This window comes from Siphateles boraxobius, unplaced genomic scaffold (genome assembly GCF_051911475.1).
Source record: "Siphateles boraxobius isolate OS27281-9 unplaced genomic scaffold, OSU_SipBor_1 65, whole genome shotgun sequence".
NCBI lineage: Eukaryota > Metazoa > Chordata > Actinopteri > Cypriniformes > Leuciscidae > Siphateles > Siphateles boraxobius.
The window spans coordinates 20,051,431-20,077,025 of NW_027509192.1; the positions used below are offsets into that span (position 1 = coordinate 20,051,431).

At 42.2% G+C, this 25,595-nt stretch overlaps 1 protein-coding gene across 1 annotated transcript in view; it reads left to right on the plus strand.

Moving 5' to 3' along the window:
* spire2 (spire-type actin nucleation factor 2) overlaps positions 1–25,595 on the plus strand; it is a 140,220-nt gene that overhangs the window by 59,880 nt on the left and 54,745 nt on the right. The window lies entirely within an intron of this gene.

The following is a 25,595-nucleotide window of genomic DNA, read 5'->3' on the forward strand; positions in this document are numbered from 1 at the left end:
AGCCCCTCAATGGAAGGGGTGTCTCCCGGAAAGGGTGCTGAAAATGATCACTGAGGCAAGAGCACCGTCAACTAGATGCCTCTACGTTTCGCTTGTCGTTCGCTTCCTTAACCCTCTGAGGTCTAAGGGTTTTTTGGGGTCCTTGAGGTGTTCTGACATGCTCTGACATTTGTGCTTTTTTCAGTTATTTATAAACATGTTAATGGAAAAGGTGTAAATTAACTGTATATAGCACAAACGGGGCTACCGTAATATGTGAGCAACATGTATGTACATGTTTGTATTTTTTAGAGAATAATGTTTATGCGTGGTTATTGAAAAAACTAAAACTAAAAGTTTCTGAAAAAAGGCCACAAAACACATACTAAATATGTGTCCAAAAGACTTTTGACTAATGAGTGTTATTGCCTAGAATTTTTGCTTCAAAATAATCTGAAAATCATCCTGCCTAATCATTTACACAAAACAATTTTATAAGACACCTTTTGTTTGGCAAGGCAATATGCGTGGAGCCGTGTTCACACCTGAGAAGACAAAGGCTGGATAATGTGCCGCATACATAATGAGGCTAATTAATACGCAGCTTTCACACAGGTGTGTCACAGGATCCCAAAGAATGCAAGGACAAAAGAAATTATCTATATATACATATTTTACAATTAGAAATTGTAACCAATTACAAATAGGTTACAATTACAACAACAATTTTAACAATATTTCAAGTGTATTTCTTTGTAAAAAGTATACATTTTATCATACATATTAAAAAGGGTAAGGATTCATTAGTTTGAATATTGGAACAAACACTATAATAACATCTTAGTTGATAATTCAATATACCTACTTTTTTTGACAAAACATCATACTATAGTATATTTAACTATGAGCAGAAATTGGTGAACAAATGCGTACCTATTTAATGTGACAGTAGTCTTTATTTACACTCAAAACATTTATAATCTATCCAAAACTAATCACAAAATCTTGTCTAAACATTTTGTGTATGATATATTAGCATATACATGTGGATTTGCAGTTTGTTGCTTATACAGACATTTTATTTCAACATATTTTTTAGTCTGTTTTTACTCATCTTGGCTATAGCAATGTAGTTTGGATGTGTTCATGTAAACATAACGTTTACTAATGTAGTTTTGAGAGTGAATGAACGGTACAGACACGCGCTGTATAACTGTAGTAAACAACAGCGCGCGCGCCTGTGCCGTTCATTCATCATTTAGCTTAAGGTCAAACACAATCAATCAAGCCCATATCACGCCCAAAGTCAAGGTGCGCTTGAACGGTTTCACCAAACATTGAAAGCGTTACTACGTGCTTACTGTGTGGAGTTGAATCGTGACTGGGAGTAGGGTTTACCCTGGTTATTACTTGCAGCTAGAGAGGTACAACAGGAGAGTTTGGGTTTTAGCCCGAATGATCTTGTATTTGGTCACAGTGTACGGGCTCCTCTTTCTGTTTGGAGGGAAGGATTGGTTGAAAAGGATCCTCCTCAGAATTTGTTGGAATATGTAGATGGTTTCCGTAGACGCTTATTTTTAGCTGGTATGAGTGCTCAGAAAAATCTTGTCGGAGCACAAGATAAGATGAAGAAACACTTTGACAAACATATCGAATGCCGTGTTTTTATGCCGGGTGATCAGGTGTTGGTTTTGTTACCTTCATCTGGATCTCCGTTTTGGGAACGATTTACTGGTCCGTATACTGTTCTTAAAAAAATGACTGACCAAAATTATCAAATTGCAACTCCAAATCGGCGTAAGGCTAAACAGTGTTTTCACGTAAATTTACTTAAGCCTTATCATTCTCGTAAATCTGACACTCAACTGGTTAAGCCAGCTGTTACTGTTGCTGCTGTCCCTCTGGATACTTCTCAACCTTTTTTTGTAGAGGGAGGGGAGGATGTGATTGTACCTGGAGACTGTGTTTTGCTTCCAAGGTTAAAGAATTCAGAGACCCTTCAGAGTCTAGATGCATTGTTGGCACATTTGTCAGAGTTAAAAAAGTCAGAATTGATAGAGTTGTTGTTTGATTTTCCTAGTTTGTTTGCAGATGTGCCCACCCGTACGCATTTGATCCAGCATGATGTGGATGTGGGAGAGGCGAGACCTATCCGTCAGCGTTTTTATAGGGTTCCTATCAACAAGCGGAATGTGTTGGAGTCAGAGGTTCAGTATATGCTTGAGAATGAGATTGCTGTTCCTTCATGCTCCAGTTGGGCTACACCATGCTTGTTGGTAAAAAAGCCAGATTCTACTTATAGATTTTGCACTGATTACCGCAAATTAAACGCTATTACTAAACCTGACGCTTTTCCACTTCCTCGAATGGAGGATTGTGTGGATCAGGTGGGGTCTGAGAAGTTCGTAAGCAAATTAGACCTTCTAAAGGGATATTGGCAGGTGCCTTTAACTCCCAGAGCTCAAGAGATAACTTCATTCATTACACCATCAGGGTTATATTCTTACTCTGTTATGAGTTTCGGTTTGAGAAATGCACCCGCAACCTTCCAGAGATTGATGAATAAAGTGGTATTCGGCCTGGAGGGTTGTGCGGTACATTTGGATGATGTTATTGTGTTCAGTGATACATGGGAACAACATTTGGTACATCTCCGTGCGCTTCTGCTGCGTTTAGCTGAGTCATGTCTGACAGTTAACTTGGCAAAATGTGAGTTTGCCAAGGGTACTGTCAGATATTTGGGAAAAGAAGTTGGACAGGGTGAGGTGCGTCCTGTTCAAGCTAAAGTGGCGGCTATTCAACAATTTCCTCCTCCATCAACAAAGAAGGAGTTAATGCGTTTTTTAGGGATGGTTGGGTATTACCGGGGTTTTTTGCCAAAATTTTTCAACTGTTGTTTCTCCGTTAACTGATCTCCTTAAGGGTGCTGTCAATTTTGTTTGGAGTACAAATTGTCAGAAGGAGTTTGAACATGTTAAAATGTTATTAACTGTTGCTCCGGTTTTAGCTGCCCCTAGGCTGGATAAGCCATTTAAGATATAAGTAGATGCAAGCCAGATTGGTGCTGTAGCCGTCCTATTACAGACTGGTGAGAGTGGACTTGACCATCCTGTAAGTTTTTTTTTCTCGTAAGTTTAATACTTACCAAAGGAACTATTCTGTAATAGAGAAGGAAGCATTATCCTTAATTTGGGCTCTTCAGCATTTTGATGTGTACGTGGGGGGCGGATTACCTGTGGAGGTTTATTCTGATCATAACCCTTTAACGTTTTTACACTCTTTACAGTCTCCGAGTCAGCGGTTAATGCGCTGGATTCTCTTTTTGCAGCCTTACAGTTTAACTGTAAAACACATCAAGGGAACTGATAACGTAGTGGCAGATGCGTTATCTCGTGTTCCTGAGTAGATTGAATGGTGTACTGTAGGTGTTTTAACAGTTGTTACTATTTTTCTGTGCGCTCTGTTTGTTGCCTTAATATGCTTTCAGGATCCAGATTGCGGGAAATAAATTGAGTAATCTAGGAGATTATAGGTGACTGTGGGAAAACACTGGTAACACGGGAATCGGACTTCATAAAGAATGTTTTGAAAGGAAAGTATGATTTGTTTATTTTATTTGTCAGATTTTTTTTTTTGTGAAGTTCTGAGGATCCTCATAAGATATCGGATCTTTTAAAGGGGGATGTGTGACGGTTCAATGAGTGTTTGTGCAGTGAGTGCTCGTGTGTTTTGTCCCTGAGTTATAGGCTGATTGCTGGGGGGCGTGGCTTTACACCTGAACCAGATTATGGTGTTTTAAAAGACACTGGGTCAAACAGAGACGGGAGGTCGATGGCTCGCGGGTGTTGTTGCAGCTCTGGGAACTTCCAGAGAGCTCACAGGACATATGGGTCACGGGAGAGCACAATCGCTTCGGAGAGCTGATGTGATCTACTTCCCCTGATGACGATCTTCTGATTTGGACTTTTTGATTATGTTTTGGTTATGTTTGGTTGAACTGACATCACTTGAGTTTGCCACTTACAAATACATGCTGACACACTAACTAACATTTATACTGATCCTTTGACACCACATGTTAATTACTTTATGTAAATAAATCTTATGGTTTATGCAGCGATTGTGTGGCGTTTGCGATCTTTGGTGCGATCTTTGAGAAGAATCGTAACACTACACACAGACACGCAATTCATATTTAAACAGTCTTTTTGCGTTTACAGTCAGACACTATTCAATATCACGATTAGAACAAAGCACTTAAGAATAAATGACTTACTACATCAGCTGGATCCGTTGCTCCTCGAAATGAAACTACCAGCACTTCTGGTACATTTTCCAGGGTTATTAGATAGTATTATTGCTCACAGCTTAGGGATACGCTGTGTACACAGCTGTGTTAAGATACTTACTAAACACGATGTGTTTTATTATCCAGCTGGTGGGCTTTGCCATGTTTGAATGGCTTGCCTTAGATCATTTGCGTTTGAATACCGCGCGCTCTCCGTGGGCTTGGCACATTAACACGTAATCAGGTATAATAAGCTGGAAAGTAAAAGACTGACATCTCTCTCTTTACATACAGATTACATAAACTGAGAATAATTGTTTTTTTATATAAATTAATTAATTTAAAAGAAGAGAGTTCAAGCTTTATTATGGAAAAAGACTCGTGCCTGTATGACAAGTATTCTCGGAATTACAGTTAATTTTCGGACGCGTTTCAGAATGGACTTAACTGACAGAGAGAAGGCAGAACGCACATCATGTTTGTTTTTCTTTATTTGGTGAAAAGCACAACACTTTGTTTTTATTGTGAGTATCCACAAAAAAGTAGACACTTATCAGGATCTAATGATGTACAACACTTAATATGTAAGATCAAAATCAACAGAGTATTTTTAGTTTCTTTTGAACTGATAAGAAAAAAAGCGAAACTGTCGCGCCCGCGCTATAGTCGACCTCAGAGGGTTAAAGGAGCAAGGAGGCTGAACCCTCCGCGACCTCCTTCTGTGCCTATCTGGGACCTCTCCACGGTCCTGGAAGCACTGAATGGTGCCCCATTCGAGCCGCTACTGTCTGCGGACCTGAAGCATCTCTCGTTAAAGACCGCTCTCTTACTGGCGCTCGCCTCAGTCAAGAGAGTGGGCGATTTACAAGCGCTGTCAATAAGCACTTCCTGCCTTGAGTTTGGGCCTAACGACTCCAAAGTCATCCTTAAGCCAAGGCATGGTTATGTTCCCAAAGTGCTCTTGACTCCGTTCAGAAGGCAGGTCATTTTACTAGCAGCTCTTTCCTCACCAGAAGACGAAAAAGTCTACTCTGTCCCGCCAGGGCTATCAGAGTTTATGTGGAGCATTCAGCCTCATTTAGACAGTCAGAACAGAAAGGGCTCGGTGTGACAAAGCAGAGATTATCACGCTGGATAGTAGACGATATCACGTTGGCTTATGAGTCTAAGGGCCTGCATTGCCCCTTAGGTGCTAGAGCTCATTCCACAAAAGGCATGGCCTCGTCATGGGCTTGGTCAAGTGGAATACCCATGAAAGATATTTGTGCCGCGGCCGGCTGGGCCTTGCCATCCACATTTATCAGATTTTATAATCTGGAAGTTCCCGCTTTGCAAGCGAGGGTTATTTCAGTGTAAGTGCAAGCACTAACCCCCCAAGGCCATAGGACCCGATACATATCTGTTTTTTGGTTAAACTCGGACTACAGCCCTTATATTTATTTATATACATACATTATAAGGATTTGGCCCTATTAGGCCCATTTCCTTGTTTTTTTCCTATACGAAACTCGTCAAATGACCGGTTTCTATTGGGATTCATAAACTTTGCTCATCTATTAGCCTCAGGCATCTGCTTCGGGCTACTGCATGGAGCGAAGTTAAGCACACACAGCGTTTTGAAGGAGGTTCCCATAGCGTAAGCTAGCCTTACGCAATATGAGAGACCTCTCGAAAGGGAACGTCTCGGTTACTTACGTAACCTTGATTCCCTGAGAAGTATTACGTAACCCGCCATGCTATTGTGCTTTGATCAGGGGATAGCTTCAGTCGACTTAACCTGAATTCCTTTTGGCTGAAAGGGCCAGTATAAGGGCTTAGGCCACACCCATTCTGGTGGGCTCTGACGTGCCAAGGCGCGAAGCAGCCTGATTGGTTCCGTGTCTGAGCCGCCTCGCCATAGGTTCGTGCAGTTGTCGCAGCACAGCCAATGACTGTGCTATCCGCTCATCTGTGTCTGCTGTGCAGCTGCACGGCGTTTTAAAAAATTTTGCTTCGATATTCTTGAGAAAAGGAGTTTTCCCATAGCGTCAGCTAGCCTTATGCAATACTCGTTCCCTCTTCTCAGGGAACCGAGATTACGTAAGTAACCGAGACGTTATCCGGAAATAATGCTGAAGTTAAACTAAAGATATACTTAAATCTATTTGATTGTGCTAAAGTGGAACTATTGCAGGTATACTTTAGGTACACTTTAAATATATTGCATTTGAAGACTAATATTATACTGAGACCATATATTCAGAGATGGGCACTCGAGTTAGAGACTCGGACTTGAGTCGCACTTGATCAAGTCTTTAATCCTTAACTACTGATATAATAAAAAAAAGATTTTGTGATTTATTTGAATAGTTTTATGATAACTGCGTCACATATATTTCCCTATGTGTCGCGGTAGTTCGGACTTTGGACCCTTGTCTATTGCGCATAAACTCCGAAATGTCATAATGAAAGTCCCATGAAAATTGATGGGAGAAACCCTTTTTTATTTCCTTATTTAATGAATATGTTCTTTCATTTGGGTTTATTAACATGTCAAATCAGCTAGATGCAAAGAATTTGGGGAAACAATTGAAGGCACCAGAATGACAACATAACATTTTATACATCGCATCCACAAAGGTTAGTCACATTATTAGAAGGATGTTAATCCATTTATTACCTAAAGCACATATCTTAACATATCACAATCAGCATGCGTACAGTTTTCTATTGACGTAAACGTTCCGAGGTTTGATATTTTCAGATAATGACAAATCACATAACAAACCGCGACTGGCGCCATCTTGCATCCACTTAGCGAAAATAACTTGTCTTGTTGCCAAGATGATTGTTTTTTACATTTTAATGGATTATTAAGTAACAATCTGGATTTACATTATCCCTTATATCTTAGGACCTTTATTACAAACAAAACAGATAATAAATAAAGCTGCAAGCAGCCTTACGGGGCCAAGCCCGTATGGTTGTTTGGCTTGTTTGGATACATGATTTATTAAGTTGGCTTGTGAGAGCCAACTTACTAAAATCGGATTTAAATTTCTTCTTTTTTTCTTTTTCTTCTTAACAAAAAAAAATCTGACTCTAATTCCTCCTAGAGCTTTAACTCTACATACTCCAAACTCGGCTCAGACACTCAGACTGTTCTGACTCGAGTTGCAATATCTTTTCTAACTAATTTGACTTTCAGATTTCTTAAAAATTAATATTAAAAACCATGAAAATCCCATAGACTTTCATTGCAGAATGTTCAAATTGAGCCAAGGCTACGGTGGCCCAGTAGTGCACAAAAACTCAAATCTAAACTGGCTGAAGCCCTAGACTCAATTAAACTACCATTCAATGTACTAATAAACTTATCTATCTATCTATCTATCTATCTATCTATCTATCTATCTATCTATCTATCTATCTATCTATCTATCTATCTATCTATCTATCTATCTATCTATCTTTTCTTTCTTTCTATCTTTCTAACAAATCTTTCTTTCTTTGTAACTATTCTTTCTTTTTTCTTTCTAACTAATCTTTTTTTTACTTTAAACTATTTAAAACTTTAAACTACTTCAAACTACTTCAAACTAATTTAAACTTTAAACTACTTTAACCTTCTTCAAACTTTCTGGTCCAAACTTTCACAAGCCAACTTAAAGGTTGTCTCGACAAACTTTTTAATCTAGTTTTTTACTAGGAATCTTTTGAACATTGCACAATTCACATGTTTTAACGCTTGCTACACATTGGATTTGATTAAACAATCTTCAAAGTTATAGCCTCTTGCTTTACTCAGTATTTGCTTTATACTCATACACTGTGGTTTGCTTAATTTTACAGAGACTTAAGCTGTTGAAGGTAGAACTGCAGCAATTGGCTCCAAATTACATAACATTCCATAATCATCTGAAGTTGTATAATATGGGGCTCGAACCCACTATCTCTGTGTCAGAAGCATATCCCTCATCTCATTGCACCACTGGGAAGTTGTCTTTTTGCCAAGATGCAGAACGCGGTTTGGCTTGTTTGGATACATGATTTATTAAGTTGGCTTGTGAGAGCCAACTTACTGAAATCCTATTTAAACTTCTTTTTCTTCTTAACCAAAAAAATCTGACTCTAACTCCTCCTAGAGCTTTAACTCTACATACTCCAAACTCGGCTCAGACACTCAGACTGTTTTGACTCAAGTTACTATATCTTTTCTAACTGATTTGACTTTCAGTTTTCTTAAAAATTAATATTTAAAACCTTAAAAATCCCATAGACTTTCATTGCAGAATGTTCAAATTGAGCCAAGGCTACGATGGCCCAGTAGTGCACAAAAACTCAAATCTAAACTGGATGAAGCCCTAGACTCAGTTAAACTACCATTCAATGTACTAATAAACGTATCTATCTATCTGTCTTTTCTTTCTTTCTTTCTAACAAATCTTTCTTTCTAACTAATCTATCTATCTTTCTTTCTTTCTTTCTAACTAATCTATCTTTCTTTCTTTCTAACTAATCTATCTTTCTTTCTTTCTAACTAATCTTTCTTCTTTCTTTCTAACTAATCTTTCTTTTTTTCTAACTAATCTATCTATCTTTCTTTCTAACTAATCTATCTTTCTTTCTTTCTAACTAATCTTTCTTTCTAACTAGTCTTTGTTATTTCTTTCTAACTAATCTTTTTTTCTTTCTAACTAATCTTTCTTTCTTTTTTCTATCTAATCTTTCTCTTTCTTTTTTTTACTAATCTTTCTTTCTTTATTTCTTTCTTTCTTTCTAACTAATCTTTCTTTCTAACTAATATTTCTTTATTTCTACCTAATCTTTCTTTCTTTCTAACTAATCTTTCTTTATTTTTTTCTAACTAATCTATTTCTAACTAATCTTTTTTCTGTCTTTCTAACTAATCTTTCTTTCTTTCTAACAAATCTTTTTTCTTTCTAACTAATCTTTCTTTCTAACTAATTTTTCTTTCTTTCTAACCAATCTTTCTTTCTAAGTAATATCTTTCTTTCTTTCTTTCTTTCTAACTAATCTATATGTCTTTCTTTCTAACTAATCTTTCTTTCTTTCTTTCTAACTAATCTTTCTTTCTTTCTAACTAATCTTTCTTTCTTTCTCTTTTCAAACTAATCTTTCTTTCTAACTCATCTTTCTTTCTAACTAAACTTTATTTCTTTCTAACTAATCTATCTTTCTTTCTTTAAACTATTTAAAACTTTAAACTACTTCAAACTACTTTAAACTTTAAACTAATTTAAACTTCAAACTACTTTAACCTTCTTCAAACTTTCTGGTCCAAACTTTCACAAGCCAAATTAAAGGTTGTCTCGACAAACTTTTTAATCTAGTTTTTTACTATGAATCTTTTGAACATTGCACAATTCACATGTTTTAACGCTTGCTACACATTGGATTTGATTAAACAATCGTCAAAGTTATAGTTTTACTGAGCATTTGCTTTATACTCATACACTGTGGTTTGCTTAATTTTACAGAGACTTAAGTTGTTGAACGTAGAACTGCAGCAATTGGCTCCAAATTACATAACATTACACAATCATCTAAAGTTGTATAATATGGGGCTCGAACCCACTATCTCTGTGTCAGAAGTCTGTCACTCATGTCATTGCGCCACTGGGAAGTTGTGTTTTTACTAAGATTTGAGCACATGTTTGGAGAAAATTGGACAAAATTTGAAGGAGGAGTAGCGAAAAAACTGAATACTCTACTTTTCAAAATGGCCACTACTGTAATGGGCGGGGTCTTAATGTACAGTATTGGTTGTGATCGGCATGATGAGTGGAATCAGGTGGACTAAGTTTCATGTCTCTAGATCAAAGCGTTCAAAAGTTATAACCATTTCAATGTTGCATTTTTGAACTGGTGGTGGCGCTATAGAGTTGGTTGTAGAGACTCAAAATTTGGCTCAATTACTTTTCATGATCATCTCTATAACCATGCCAAATTTCATCATTTTCCTACTTACGGTTCATAGGGCTGCCATAGACTCCCATTTGCGGAATAATACAGTTTTTCTCAATTGCTAAAACACTAAACCCTATTGTCTGAACCAAATGCTCAGTTGCCTGAACCCACTGATTGAATCAATCACTCTTTTGGCAAAACTATAAGCACTTTTCACCTGTTTAGACACAACTTGCCAACACATTTTCATTGTGATGCACCCGTGCTGCATAATGGTGAGCACAGGTGACAAAAGTCAAACACAATTAAAGCAAAGGTGTCACCGCTTGAACACAACTCCTCAAAATTGATCACACTTGTGGCTAATGATGTGAGGGACATATACAGTAAGCCAGTTCAGAGAGCACTGGTTTGTGAGGCCCTACAATGGACAGAAATCTGAGAGGAAGAGTTCGTGTGAGAGGAGGTCGAGGTGGTCAGCGAAGACAAAGAACAGTAATATCTGATGAAATCAGAGCTACTGTGATTGACCATGTTCTTGTCCATGGTATGAGCATGGGGGAGGCTGGACAAAGGGTACAACCAAACATCAGTAGACTCACTGTGTCCACCATAATCTGAAGATTTAGAGAAGAGAACAGGTAATTACCTTTTTTTGACATTATACAGTTTTTCTCGATTGTTTACACACATTTTCTGAAAGAATGCCTCATATTCTCAGAACTCTACACACAATTAAAAAAACACACACAATGGGCAAAACCCCTCAATTCTCCTGCAAAATGAAACTTTACATTCAAAACAATGTTATTTCTTCTCAAAATGGTATTTTGTTTTCAAATGACACACACAAACCATCATATGAATAGACATTTATAAGAACCTGTTGAACACTGATGTGCTCAATGTAAAACACTATGATGAATGGAAAACACTTCTTCTCCATTCATCATAATGACTTAGCCCTTTTTTTGTTCAGTGTTACACTTACTAAAGACAGTACATACATAAGTGTGTTGTAAAATATTTGAGAATATTGTTTTTATACTCAGAACACACAAATACACGGTAACAAATATATTTTATTTTTCCCACAAAAACATGAACAGAGTGTGCATCCCATTCCCAACCAACACAAAGTTGCACATACACTACATACAAAACAACAGAAGAATTTACTGTACACAGTTACAGTAAAAAAAACAAAAAACTATGCTGCATCCTCTCTTCTGTTGCGGTCTGGCCACAGCACCTCATCCACATCACAAGCAATGTTTTCCCTGGCCAAGCAGCGGGGGAAATATCGCCTAGCATGGCGATTCCAGCCATGAAAAGCATCAGCTGCTATATCTCCACATGCGTCCTCCATAGCTTGGAGAAGAGGTATACGCGTTTGTGGATTTCGGTCATACACTTTCCATCTCCAGGCAGAAAAAAATTCCTCAATTGGATTGAGGAATGGAGAATATGGAGGGAGATAAACAACTAAAAAGCGTGGGTGGGCAGTGAACCAGAGCAGCCCTGTGGAAACTTACGTTGTCCCAAATGACAACGTACCTGAGCTGCTCTGGGCCATCTACCTGATCTGGTGGAATGAGTGTGTTGTGTAGGGTGTCCAGGAATGTGATCAGATGGGCGGTGTTGTAGGGGCCAAGGGTAGCATGGTGATGGATGACGCCGTGGTGGGTAATCGCTGCACACATTGTGATGTTCCCTCCGCGCTGTCCAGGGACTTCAACAATGGCACGCTGGCCGATGATATTCCTTCCCCTCTTTCGTCTTTTTGTGAGGTTGAACCCAACCTCATCAATGAAGATGAACTGGTGCTCCACTGCAGCCACCTCTAGCTCAAGGACTCTCTGAAACACAGTATGACAATATCAGAAATAGACATGGAGTGGTCACTATTGTGAAGCACAATCATTATGATTACAATATTGAAATATGTATAATTTACTGTATACAGTGTTGAGAGTATGCATCAATTGTGGGACTCACTTGCACATAGTTATATCGCAATTCTTTGACTCTTTCTGAATTGCGTTCAAATGGCACCCTGTAGACCTGCTTCATCCTGAGATGATTTCTGCGCAAGACACGGTCCAGTGTTGATAAGCTTACCCTATCAATATTTTGAAATATGTCATTGTTTTCTATTATTTTTCTTTGTATTTGCTGTAATGTTATGGCGTTGTTTTCTAGGACCATGTTTATGACTTCAGTTTCCTGTTCAGGAGACAGAACACGTTCCCGACCACCTTGTGTTGGTAATCTTGCAGTTCTGCCAAACAAATAGTAAAATACTGTAAATACAATACATTTCCTAAATACTTGAAACATACTTTACAGTATTTTTACAGTCCTACAGAACAGTCCACAGGCAATACTGTACTACTGTACTCATTGAGTACTGTATTGATATGCAGTACTGCAATTTTCTAGTGAGAGATTTCTTACCTATTCTCATTTCGGAAAGTCCGGATGATGGATGCTACAGTGTACCTGCTCAAATTTGGCTGCACTCTTTGCCCAGCCTCCCTCATTGTTAGACCATGGTTGACCACATGATCAAACAAAGTGGCTCGGATCTCATCAGAGATTACGGTCCTTGGCCTTCCTCGTCCTCGTCCTCTTCCTCGTCCTCGTCCTCGTCCTCGTCCTCCTCCTCCTCTTACTCTCACTCCTCTGGCTCTGCCTCTGTTTCCAATGTTGGCATCCATTGCTCCATTGAAGAGCTCACCTGTTGCCCTTTTATGCTAAAGCTCTGATTGCTAATTGTAAAATAGTGTGACGGGTGTTTGCCCTTGTGATGAGTCAGTGTGCATATTTGAATGGCAGTGTGTTCCTTGTGTTACGTGCCTCCCCAGTCTAAGGGGTCCGGGAGGCAGTAACAAGGAAATTATCAACAAGTTGGCAACCAAGAACTCTCCTCCCCTGTCTCACTCAGAATAACAAATACCTTACCTCACTCCCTCTCTAGCCAAACACAGGAGAAAAAGGTGGACATAACATAAATGGCATCCTCCTCCCTACTGCTTCCAAAATAAACTTAAATCAAAAAGGAGTCTGGTAACTGGTTTGAAGAATGTAAGAGCTGGTTTAACCACAGTCCAAGTCTGTTCAGATCAACAACAATCAACAATGTCAGCAATTGACAACAAGATGTACAATTGCTCTTAACACACATGCAAAGGGGTGAGGCAGGAGAAGACAGTCTGGGCACCCTGGAGTCAAAAGAGGATCTCCCCCAACTGGCTTTTCCTTTCCAGCTTTATCCACGAGCTTCCCTAGTCAGGAGCCAATCAGTGGGAACCAGGAGATGATAGTAATTCGTATCAGCTGGCCCCCATTTGGACATGAGAGAATGAGAGAGAGAGAACAAAGAAAGAAAAAAAAAACACCAAAACATTGCACACATAATAATTACGCCCTGGGATGTAACACTTGTGAAAACAAGATATTTTCTGCATGAAAATTGTGCCAAAAGCAGAGAATTGTGTGTAGTGTTTTGAAAAAAGTGTGTTTTAGAACTGCAATTTGAGTGTAGAGCAGGAATTGTGCTTGTAGTTTAGCAGAATTGGTTCAGGGGGTTGGTGAATGAGTTACATGTTGTGGTCATTGTGTCTCAAGTACCAGAAAATGTGTTTAAGCAATCGAGAAAAACTGTAATACAGTATGTAAATGTTGACAGCAATTACTGTATGACATACTATATACTGTACCACAGTATACTGTAAGTAAATATATGTTTCAGTACATCACTGTACCAATGTACTGTAGAATTGTAATGGAGGGTTGGTCTAACTGTTTGTAGGCCTGGTATTCCATGTATATTTTTTGTAACTCCATGTTCTATTTTTGTAGAATTGAAAGACTGCCACATGGGGGGTCACTAATCCTCCACACACCAAGAGACCCTAATTGTTGATATGGTCCGTGAGAACAATGCCATTAAACTGAGTGAAATTCAGCAAAAGATCATTGAGGACCATGTAAATTTTGAGGGTATCAACAGTGTCAGCCTCTCTACTGTTGATCGTGTCCTCAAGCGCAACAACTGCGCATGAAACCGCTATACAGAGTGCCATTTGATCGCAACTCAGACAGAATCAAAGAGCAAAGATTCCAGTATGTACAGGTTGTTATATATCCAGACACATTCAATGTTGATTACTCTAAGTTGTGATTTACTGTAGTGGCCTAAATCACTTTTTCCATATCACTTACAAAACTATATCTATTTCTTGTCACGGTTCATAAATTTATTGATTCCTTCTTGTCTCGTGTTTCTGTTGTTATCTGTGTGGGTGTGTGTGAGTGGGCGTCACCACTCCGTTCTGCTGATCAGCGATCCTGCTGATCAGCGCTCCAGCTGATCATTATCCACCCACCAGCTGCAGCTCATCCCATTCCCTATTTATACTCACTGTTTTTGTACTCTCATTGTCAGATCGTTGTTGGATGTCCTTCGTTGTGTGTGGTTATTCTTTTCCTGTCGGCGTGTCAACTCGTGTCTTGTTTCGTGTTCCCTGGGATTATCACTGCCGTGGATTACCTCACTTCACCTGGACCTTCACTTCACTTCACTTCAAGACTCTTCACTTGGGACCCTGACCATCTTGTCCCTGCGCTACCAGTCTTGTTTTGTGTCATCTGACCGTGATCGTTACATTAAAGATTCTTCACTTGCATTATTGCTTCTGTGGTTTTTGCCGTCACAGAACGATCTGACCAGTAATGGAAGCAGCGAGTGAGGTGAGCCCGTTGGAGGATTTCATTAACTCCAGCATTCAGCGCATGGAGACCCAGGAGAGGAACCTTAATGAGACGGGACGCGCTGTCCAAGTACTGGTGGCGCAGGTGTCCGAGCTCACCCAGCAGATACAACAGCTACGAGATCCCACTGCGCCCCCCGCACCGGCCGTTCCCCTCATTCCAGCTGAGGGAGTCTCCCAGTCAGAACCCCGCCTACCCATCCCACAGACCTACGATGGTGAGCCAAGTTTCTGTCGTGCTTTTCTAACACGTTGCTCTATGCACTTTGCCCTGCAGCCTCGCACATTTATCCAGGAGAGTTCGAAGGTGGCTTTTGTGCTCACATTACTGACTGGGAAGGCGGCTCTCTGGGGAACGGCGGTGTGGGAGAACCAGGATCCATGCTGCGCCTCGTTCCAGACACTCTCCGCCGAGATGAAAAGGGTTTTTGACAGGGCGGTTGCCGGGAGAGAGGCGGCTCGGATGCTTGCAGAGTTACGACAGGAGGAAAGATCAGTATCGGATTACTCCATCGAATTTCGAACCCTGGCGGCAGAGTGTCACTGGAACGAGGAGGCGCAGTGGGACATGTTCCTGCATGGGCTGGCTGACCGCGTTCAAAAGGAGATCTACGCCCTGGATCTCCCAACATCTCTCAACGGACTCGTGGATCTGGCCCTTCGTGTGGACGCACGCTTATCGAGAGTGGAACGGAGAGCACCCACGAATCGGGCCAGGGGAGGAGCTGAGAGCCCACGATCCAGCGGCGGGGACGCGGTCAGCCCCGTCTACGATCACGAGCCCATGCAGGTCGGGCGAGCTCGGCTTTCCCGGGAGGAGAAGGAGAGGCGGAGATCCCAAGGACTATGTCTTTACTGTGGGGCCGCGGGACACTTCGCCTACAACTGTCCCGTAAAAGGCCAAGCCCGACAGTAAGGTTGAGGCTACTGTCGGGTGGGATCTCCGCTGCGAAGTCCTCATCTACATCGACCCTCCTCCCGGTAAGACTAAGATGGTCAGGCAACAATCACGACTGTCAGGCACTGGTGGATTCTGGGGCAGAAGGTAACTTCATGGACCATGGTTTTGCTCTAAGATTTAACATTCCCCTTCTACCACTCACCAGCAGAATAGCAGTTCAGGCACTCAATGGTCAAGATCTTCCTACCATCTCCCTCATCACCGGACCCATCACACTCACCACATCTGGAAACCACACTGAGACATGTTCCTTTTATATCATGAACTCACCACTTGCACCCATCGTTCTCGGACACCCTTGGTTAACTGAACACAACCCCAAGATCGACTGGTTAAAGAAATCTGTGTTAGAATGGAGTGGTAGATGTCATGAGTCCTGTCTTGTGTCTGCCTGTTCGTCTGTTGCTGTCTCTGTGTTTCAGGAGGAGGCAGTGGATTTATCTAACGTGCCCGCGGAGTACTCAGACCTGAAGGAAGTGTTCAGTAAGTCTCGTGCTGCTTCTCTACCTCCTCATCGTCCCTATGACTGTGCTATAGATTTGCTGTCAGGTAAGTCTCCGCCTAAAGGCAAGTTATATTCACTTTCTGTCCCGGAGAGGGAGGCTATGGAGAAATATATTTCTGATTCTCTAGCATCTGGGTTCATCCGTCATTCTTCTTCTCCAGCGGGGGCGGGGTTCTTTTTCGTGGGGAAGAAGGACGGATCTCTGCGACCTTGCATTGATTACCGAGGGTTGAACAACATCACGGTAAAGAATACCTATCCTTTGCCGTTGATGTCTTCAGCCTTCGAGAGGTTGCAGGGAGCGTCTATCTTCACGAAATTGGATCTACGTAATGCTTATCATTTGGTCCGCATTAGAGAGGGGGATGAATGGAAGACTGCTTTTAACACCCCTAGGGGGCACTTTGAATACTTGGTCATGCCTTTCGGGCTGTCCAACTCCCCAGCAGTCTTCCAGGCTCTCGTCAATGACGTGCTGCGAGATATGGTCGATCAGTTCATTTATGTCTACCTGGATGACATATTGATATTTTCATCTTCTCTCCAGGAACACGTGCAGCACGTCCGGCGAGTGCTTCAGAGGCTGCTAGAGAATGGGCTTTTTGTCAAGGCGGAGAAATGCGTTTTTCATGCACAGTCTGTTCCATTTCTAGGATACATTGTGTCGTCTGAGGGAATTCGCATGGATCCCGAGAAGGTTAAGGCTGTGGTAGATTGGCCAATCCCGGATTCCCGTAAGGCCCTACAGAGGTTTCTGGGATTCGCCAATTTTTACCGGCGTTTTATTCGTAATTTCAGCCAACTAGCCTCGCCTCTGATCGCCTTGACCTCCCCCAGAACTGCGTTCAGGTGGTCAGACGCTGCTGAGACAGCGTTTGCCAAACTGAAGGACCGCTTTGTTTCGGCCCCTATCCTGATTACCCCTGATCCATCACGGCAGTTCGTGGTGGAGGTCGACGCGTCAGAGGTGGGGGTAGGAGCGGTGATATCTCAGCATTCTCCCACAGACGACAGAGTTCATCCATGCGCGTTTTTATCCCATCGTTTATCCCCTGCCGAACGCAATTATGATATTGGTAACAGGGAGTTGTTGGCAGTCAAGTTAGCGTTGGAGGAATGGCGTCACTGGTTGGAGGGGTCAGGGGTACCCTTTATCGTCTGGACCGACCATAAGAATTTGGAATATATCAGAACTGCCAAAAGATTGAACTCTAGGCAGGCTCGGTGGGCACTTTTTTTCGGACGTTTTGACTTTACTCTCTCGTACCGCCCGGGTTCCAAAAACATCAAACCCGATTCTTTGTCGCGCATTTTTGATCGATCCGAACGCCCGTCTACTCCCGAGTGCATTTTACCGGGGAATCTATTCGTCTCCACACTCGTATGGGAGGTCGAATCGAGGGTCAAGAAGGCCTTAGAAGGGGTAATGCCTCCGCCCGCCTGCCCACCGAACCGTTTATTTGTGCCAGAGGAATTAAGGTCTGACGTTATCCAGTGGGCTCATTGTTCCAACGTGGCTTGCCATCCGGGAGTTAACCGTACTAGTTTTTTAGCCAAGCAACGATTCTGGTGGCCACGTATGGCTCGTGACATCCACAGTTTTGTTTTGGCTTGCTCTGTCTGTGCCACTGGTAAGACTTCCAATCGACCCCCAGATGGGTTCCTTCAACCGCTGCCTGTCCCTTCGAGACCCTGGTCCCATATCGCTCTAGATTTTATCACCGCCCTCCCACCCTCTCAGGGTAACACGGTGGTTTTAACCGTGGTGGACCGATTCTCGAAGGCGACTCACTTTATTCCCTTACCCAAATTACCCTCAGCTAAGGAGACAGCGTTGATAGTCGTAGATCACGTCTTTCGTATTCATGGCCTCCCGACAGACGTGGTCTCCGACAGAGGACCCCAGTTTGTGTCCAAATTTTGGCAAGAGTTTTGTAGATTACTGGGAGCGACTGTTAGTCTGTCCTCAGGGTTTCATCCCCAGAGCAATGGTCAAACCGAGAGAGCCAACCAAGATCTGGAAAGGGTGTTACGATGTTTGGTCTCCAAGAATCCTTCCTCTTGGAGCCAACAACTGTCCATGGTGGAGTACGCCCACAATACGTTACCAGTGTCAGCTACGGGCCTGTCTCCGTTTGAATGTAGTTTAGGATACCAGCCACCTATTTTTCCCAGTCTGGAATCCGAGGTCGCGGTTCCCTCCGCCCACGCCTTTGTCCAGAGGTGTCACCGCACCTGGACTAGAGCCCGTGAGACTCTACTCCGGGTGGGGGAGCGCACCAAGGCCAAGGCCGATCGCCACCGGTCAAAGCCTCCCGTATACGTCGTTGGTCAAAAAGTGTGGCTTTCTACTAAGAACATTCCTCTCCGCTCCGTTTCTAACAAACTTGCTCCCAAATTCATGGGCCCGTTTACTGTCACCAAGATCATTAGTCCGGTGACAGTCCGCCTCAAATTGCCTCCAGTGTACAGGAGGATTCATCCCGCCTTCCATGTATCCAAGATCAAGCCCGTGTTTTATTCTCGGATTAATCCGCCAGTCCCGGTTCCTCCCCCGCCGCGACTCGTAGAAGGGGAACCCACTTATTCGGTAAATCGTATTCTGGACTCAAGGCGGAGGGGACGCGGATTCCAGTACTTGGTGGACTGGGAAGGTTACGGTCAGGAGGAGAGAAGTTGGGTACCGGCTACAGACATCCTGGATCATTCCCTTATTGATGATTACAATCGACAGGTAAGGGAGTCTGGGAACGCCAGGAGGCGTTCCTAGGAGAAGGGGTACTGTCACGGTTCATAAATTTATTGATTCCTTCTTGTCTCGTGTTTCTGTTGTTATCTGTGTGGGTGTGTGTGAGTGGGCGTCACCACTCCGTTCTGCTGATCAGCGATCCTGCTGATCAGCGCTCCAGCTGATCATTATCCACCCACCAGCTGCAGCTCATCCCATTCCCTATTTATACTCACTGTTTTTGTACTCTCATTGTCAGATCGTTGTTGGATGTCCTTCGTTGTGTGTGGTTATTCTTTTCCTGTCGGCGTGTCAACTCGTGTCTTGTTTCGTGTTCCCTGGGATTATCACTGCCGTGGATTACCTCACTTCACCTGGACCTTCACTTCACTTCACTTCAAGACTCTTCACTTGGGACCCTGACCATCTTGTCCCTGCGCTACCAGTCTTGTTTTGTGTCATCTGACCGTGATCGTTACATTAAAGATTCTTCACTTGCATTATTGCTTCTGTGGTTTTTGCCGTCACATTTCTAGAGAGGGTTTTTCAACTGGATGCAATGGAAAGACCCCATGAATACATCTACATGGATGAAGCTGGGTTTAATCTCACCAAAAGGAGAAGGAGAGGCCGTAATGTGATTGGCCATCGGGCCATTGTTGGTGTTCCTGGGCAGCGTGGTGGCAATGTCACATTATGTGCTGCCATCAGCAATCATGGGGTTGTCCACCATCATGCCAACCTGGGGCCCTACAACACTCACCAGCTCCTGATTTCCCTCAATCACATGCGAGATGCTCTGTTAGGGCAGCAGGATGAGCATCCCATCTATGTTGTTGTTTGGGACAATGTGAGTTTTCACAGAGCCCTCCAAGGTAGAGAGTGGTTCAATATGAACCAAGGTTTTATCAATCTTTGCCTTCCACCGTACTCCCCTTTCCTAAACCCCATTGAGGAATTCTTCTCCTCATGGCGGTGGAAGGTATATGAACGCCAACCTTACACCAGGGTAAATCTCCTGCAAGCCATGGGACTTGCCTGTGGTGACATCGGTGTGGAGGCACGCCAAGCCTGGATACGGCATGCCAGGGGGTTTTTCTCCCGTTGCCTGGCCAGACAAAATGTGGCCTGTGATGTGGATGAAGTCCTGTGGCCTGACCCAGTACGGAGACATGATGCTGTGGCTGAGTAATGCACTTATTTGTATATTTTTGTACTTTATTTTTACACACACACACTTACTGTACACAAGTGGCAAACGCATAAGATTTCTGTTTGTTTTTACAAGTGCTATGTGTAAATACACAAGATTTCTGTTTTGTCTTTTTGTACAAGTGCTAAATGCACAGTTTTTTTTTGTTTTGCAACATGCATTTAGCCTACAGTGAACAATAAACATTTATTTCTCCAGCTTCATGTACTGAGCATTGTGTTTTCTATTTTTCTACGTAGTGTTTAGTGACTGTTCAGTAGTGTTTTTAATTTTGATTGACTCGGGGCACTATTTGACAACATAGTTCAGTTTTGAGCACAGATTGAACATTTTTGAGGTGAAAGTTTGGTTTTGGAAGAAGAGTCTGAGGTTTTGTGAATGTAGCTTGAAAATTGGGTTTTGTGTTCACAGTTTAGAGAAAAGGAGAGCAGCTTTCAAGAAATGTGTCTTAGCAATCGAGAAAAACTGTAATAAGAAAACTAACAGATACAATAGGTGGCTCAGCCCCTTCGGGGCTTGGCCCCTAAAAAGATCATATATTTTGTCTATATAATACAAATAATAGGTTTTTGAAATTTGAGAATTTTTTTGTAAGACATGAAATGACTCGAGACTCGACCCAGGCCTGTGACAAAAGACTCGAGACTTGACTCAGACTCCAGTGATAAAGACTTCAGACTTGACTCGGACTCCAGATGAAAGACTTGTGAACATCTCTTAAAAATGCTCTTCAGAAACCTAAGGGTGACATAACAGACACTACGTCCATATCTTTTTACAGTCTATGGTAAATACACTCCAATCTTTATTGGCTAACGCAGTCAGGTTACGTCACAGGTGCGCAGACAGACTATGAAAGGGTGCCTAGACAAAACATCATCAGCTTCAGATTGTATGATTGTATGAAGGAAGACATACAGCCATGCCTGAAATATGGCAATGCGAAACAGCATCACGTTTTCCCTTCTCAGGGAGCTGGGTTACATAAATAACCTATATGTTCCCTTTCGAAGTGAAACTCAATGCTGCATCATTGAGGGACATTAATACCCACTGCGCCATACTGAACAAATGCCTGCTCACTGTGCCATGTAATTAACTAGACCAGAGGTTCCAATCACGCAAAAGTGCTTTCGGGAAGCCTACTGAGAGAATACTTGAGAATGTCCATATCCTCCTGGCTCTCTATTACTGACCAGCCAAAAGGGCGTCGCCCCTGATGACACCCCGCCTCCATAATCCAGAGGGAGCCACGAAGAAAGAGGGGTGCCATGGCAATAACAAATTAATCACTTCTTTCTCAAAGAACTCCATTACCGAAAGACTTGCAAGGGACATTCCACCTGTTAGCCACGTGGCCCTGTTGGCTAGTAGTTAAACAGTCCTATGGTTTTAGTGAGGTAAACGTAGATTCTACCTCCGCCAAAGTACTAGCAGAGAGTGGGTCGCAATGGCAACAATGTTCACCTTTATGCTCTGTCCTTCCATTGCTCCTCGTAAACTGCCAGGAAACCGTATTGACATAGCACTATCACTATGTCCACACTATCACCTCCAGACTAAGCTGGAGGGGCAACAGATGAGGGAGTAAGACGCGGGTGGTTTCCATGCCAATTCTCCTCTCCTGTATAGCCCATTCATATATGACATGGGTAAGCAAAATTAATGCAACCTCCATATCTATTGGAATAGGAGGGGCTGACATATAGGAAAGCTGGATGCTGTTAGTGGTCATAGATGATGTCAGCTTTTCAGAGTTGTTTTTCTTAGCCACTCTGACCTCCTTTGTCAGTGTATTTTGCCCTTATTATACAAGACTCTGTCCCCACTACTGGAGGCATCTTCTTTGGCATGATGAAGCTGTCTGAGTTTTGCATTTTTGAACCATGGATTGTAATTGTTGTATGCTAAATGAGTTCTGGTAAGAATGCACATATCCTCACAGAAACTGACATATGATGTCACAGAATCTGTGAGCTAATCCAGATTTGTCAGCAGCTTTAAAAACACTCCAATCGGTACACTTTAAACAGGCTTGTAATGTCCACTCTGTTTAGTTGGTCCATCTCTTCACAGTCCTTACTACAGCTTTAGATGATTTAAGTTTCTGCCTGTTGGATGATATAAGACAAATCAGACAGTTATTAGAGAGCCCCAAAGCTGCACGTGGAACAGAGTGTTATGCATCCTTTATTGTGGTGTAACAGTGGTCAAGCATATTACTGTCTCTGGTAGGACACGTGATGTTATGTGCTGTCTGTATTTTGGCAGTTCACAGAAGAGAGTTGCTTTATTAAAGTCCCCAAGAATGATTATAACAGAGTCCGGGTGTTGTTGCTCCGTGTCTGTGATCTGGGGCCTCATTTATAAACGTTGCGTACGCACAAAAGAAGGCGTACGCCGCTCTCTACGCAATAATTGGTATTTATAAAAAGCAAACTTGACGGTAAAATGTGCGGTCCTTCATGCAAGCTCTGACCCAGGCGTACGCACAAAAACGGGTGAAATGAGAAATGGCGACACCGTCGGCAGATGGAAGAAACACGTGAAAGTGTGTGAAACTGTAGACCGTTGTGTAATATAAATGGCAATACTGCCTCTCATAAATAAAACGAAGCTTCACAAAGCAAGTCTTACAATTAACAGCCTACACGAACACCCGTTTAATCGATCTGCAACAGAAATGCAAATTAACACATAGGGCCTATTTGCAAAAAGAAAAGTGAAATATGTTCTGCAATAATATTGGCATGTTATACAATTCATCCTCATAAATAAGATGGTAAACAGAACGAAATAATGTACAAAACTGATATTCTCGCCAATGTGTCCGTCTGGCGGAGCAGATATAGATGCAATTAGATAGTCAGTCAGATAGATAGATAGATAATTAGGGAGATAGATAGATAGATAGATAGATAGATTATTTGTCCACTGGGGAAAGTTGTTTTAGTAAAAATGTCTTCATCAGCTACGGAATTATGGTATTCATGCATATGCCATTAGTTTGTTTTATTTTAGATAAAATAAAGTATGACGTATGTCTCAAACATTCAGAAAACTGCTAGAAATTACATTTGCGCTGAACTATTTCCCATTTCCAAGTAGATTATAACCGCAATTTTAATATATTAAAATTAAATGGATGCAATTAAATGGATGGAAATAAAATGCCCCATCACAATGCGTAATGACGCACAATGGCTGATCTTGCGCTCTTAGAAGATGTGGAAAATGGAAGGATTCGGAGTGAACGCATCTTCAGACAGCAAAAGACTTGCTGGCAAATGAGGCAAATGTCCGACCATTTCTTTTTTATTTCGGCCACAGTCCGATGTTCTGAGGCTACAGCATTTACGGCGTCTGTAACCATTTGCCACTCAAGTGCCTTTTTGGCATTAGTAATGCCCACACTGTGCCCTCCAAACAACATTTTTCTCCTCTTTTCCACTTCGCCACGATAACTTCTAATTCACATTGAGTGAAGTTACGTTTTTTTGATTTCCTCTCTGTGTTCACCATGCTTTCGCAATCGATGAATATTAGCTTGTGGGCGTTTGACGGACTATTTATGGGCAACTATGGGCGTGACATGAAGCCGTAAAAGCTGCGCTATATTTAGAATTGGTTGTGATTTATTAAGGGAAAAATGCATAGGATGTGCGTGCGCACGGTTTTATAAATCCGAATATTTCTGTGCGTACGCACGTCCTATGTTTCATCCGTACGCCACTTCTGACGCAAAACCTACGCAAAGTTTTATAAATGAGGCCCCAGATCATCCAACTGTTGCAGCGCTGCATTCACGCACGCTTGAATGAACAATGCAAGGGCATAGGTTTAGGGGGGGACGCTAGGTACTAGTCCAAATCAATATTTTGAGATGACAAATTTGTCCCCACCAATATTTAGCAAGCTCCTTTGAACTGCTAGTTTGATATTTGTGCTGCATTTGGATCTTTGCGCTGCTATTTGGATCGATTCCAACGGCCAGTACGACGACATTACAAGATACGCCGTAATTTGATTGGCGGCAGGTTTCTGACGGGCAGGCTACATGCGCGGGCCGGGACTACTTTTTGTCCTTGCACTCACTGGCAGCGAGCGGGTGGTGTGTGCGTGTGTGTGCGCGTGACGCCGCCGACGGTAAGTTACCAGGGCTGTCTCTCTGCCTGCCATATACAAAGGCCAGAGTAAAACATTTTAATATTCCGTTTTTTTGCCCCTTTTTGTACTTTGTAGATCAGCTATGTCACCCAAGAAGAAGAAAGGGGACATACAAAGCTTTTTCATAAAGCAGAGTGTAAGTAGGCAAAAATAACTAGCCACACAAATAACTAGCAGTAGTAGTGACTGACCAGGCTTTCAAATGCAGATTCTACTGTGGAAAATAGTATTAACTGGTGATCCTGGTTACCCATGATATTGTTACAGTTAAACCTAGCTTCTGCAATCTTTCAAGATTAGGAGCATTAATTAGGGGTGTGCAGCACGGATAGACTCATAGAAGTCGTGCTATCATGATAGAATGCTATCCAAGAAGAATGGGGTGGAAAGAATGCCCACCAAAGCTGAGACCAAACCTACGCCCATGGAACAAGGAAAACTCCCGCGGGGAATAGAAAGGCGTGCAGTTGATTGAGAGCGCTTCTAGATCGGGACAGCTCATCTTCTTAAACGCTGTTACATTTGTCCACCACCCTTTTTTGATGTAAAAAGCTGTCCCACCGCCTCTTGATTTCCCTGCTGATTCTGCATCGCTAACAGCTGAAAGCCCAACAGATGTAATGCAGTTTCCGGAATGTCTTTTTTCAGACAGGTTTCTGTTTAACAGAGCAGTAAAGTTTGAAAATTCCTTATTTGTTCGGGACAGGAGAAAAAGTTTGTCTGTTTTTTGGGGTAGAACAAAAACACAGTGTTGTGCTGTGCACCAGTCAAGCATTGGAGTGCTTTCCTGGTTCGCCGGCTCGCTTCCCACGCTTTCGCGTCTTAGAGTGCTTAAGCAATGCCACTCCAAATATACAAACAAATGGCTCCATGAAGACAAAGAAGCTGATGACGTTTTCTGTAGGTGCCCTTTTGTAGCCTATTGGCGTGCCTGTGCCATCTCCTAACTATGGTAGCCAATCAAGACCGTCATGTATTCACGCGTGCTTCAGACACTGGTTCACACGAAATGTTCCCATAGCGTCGACTCCATGACACAGCACGCAGTCCCACTTCAAAAGGGAACTAG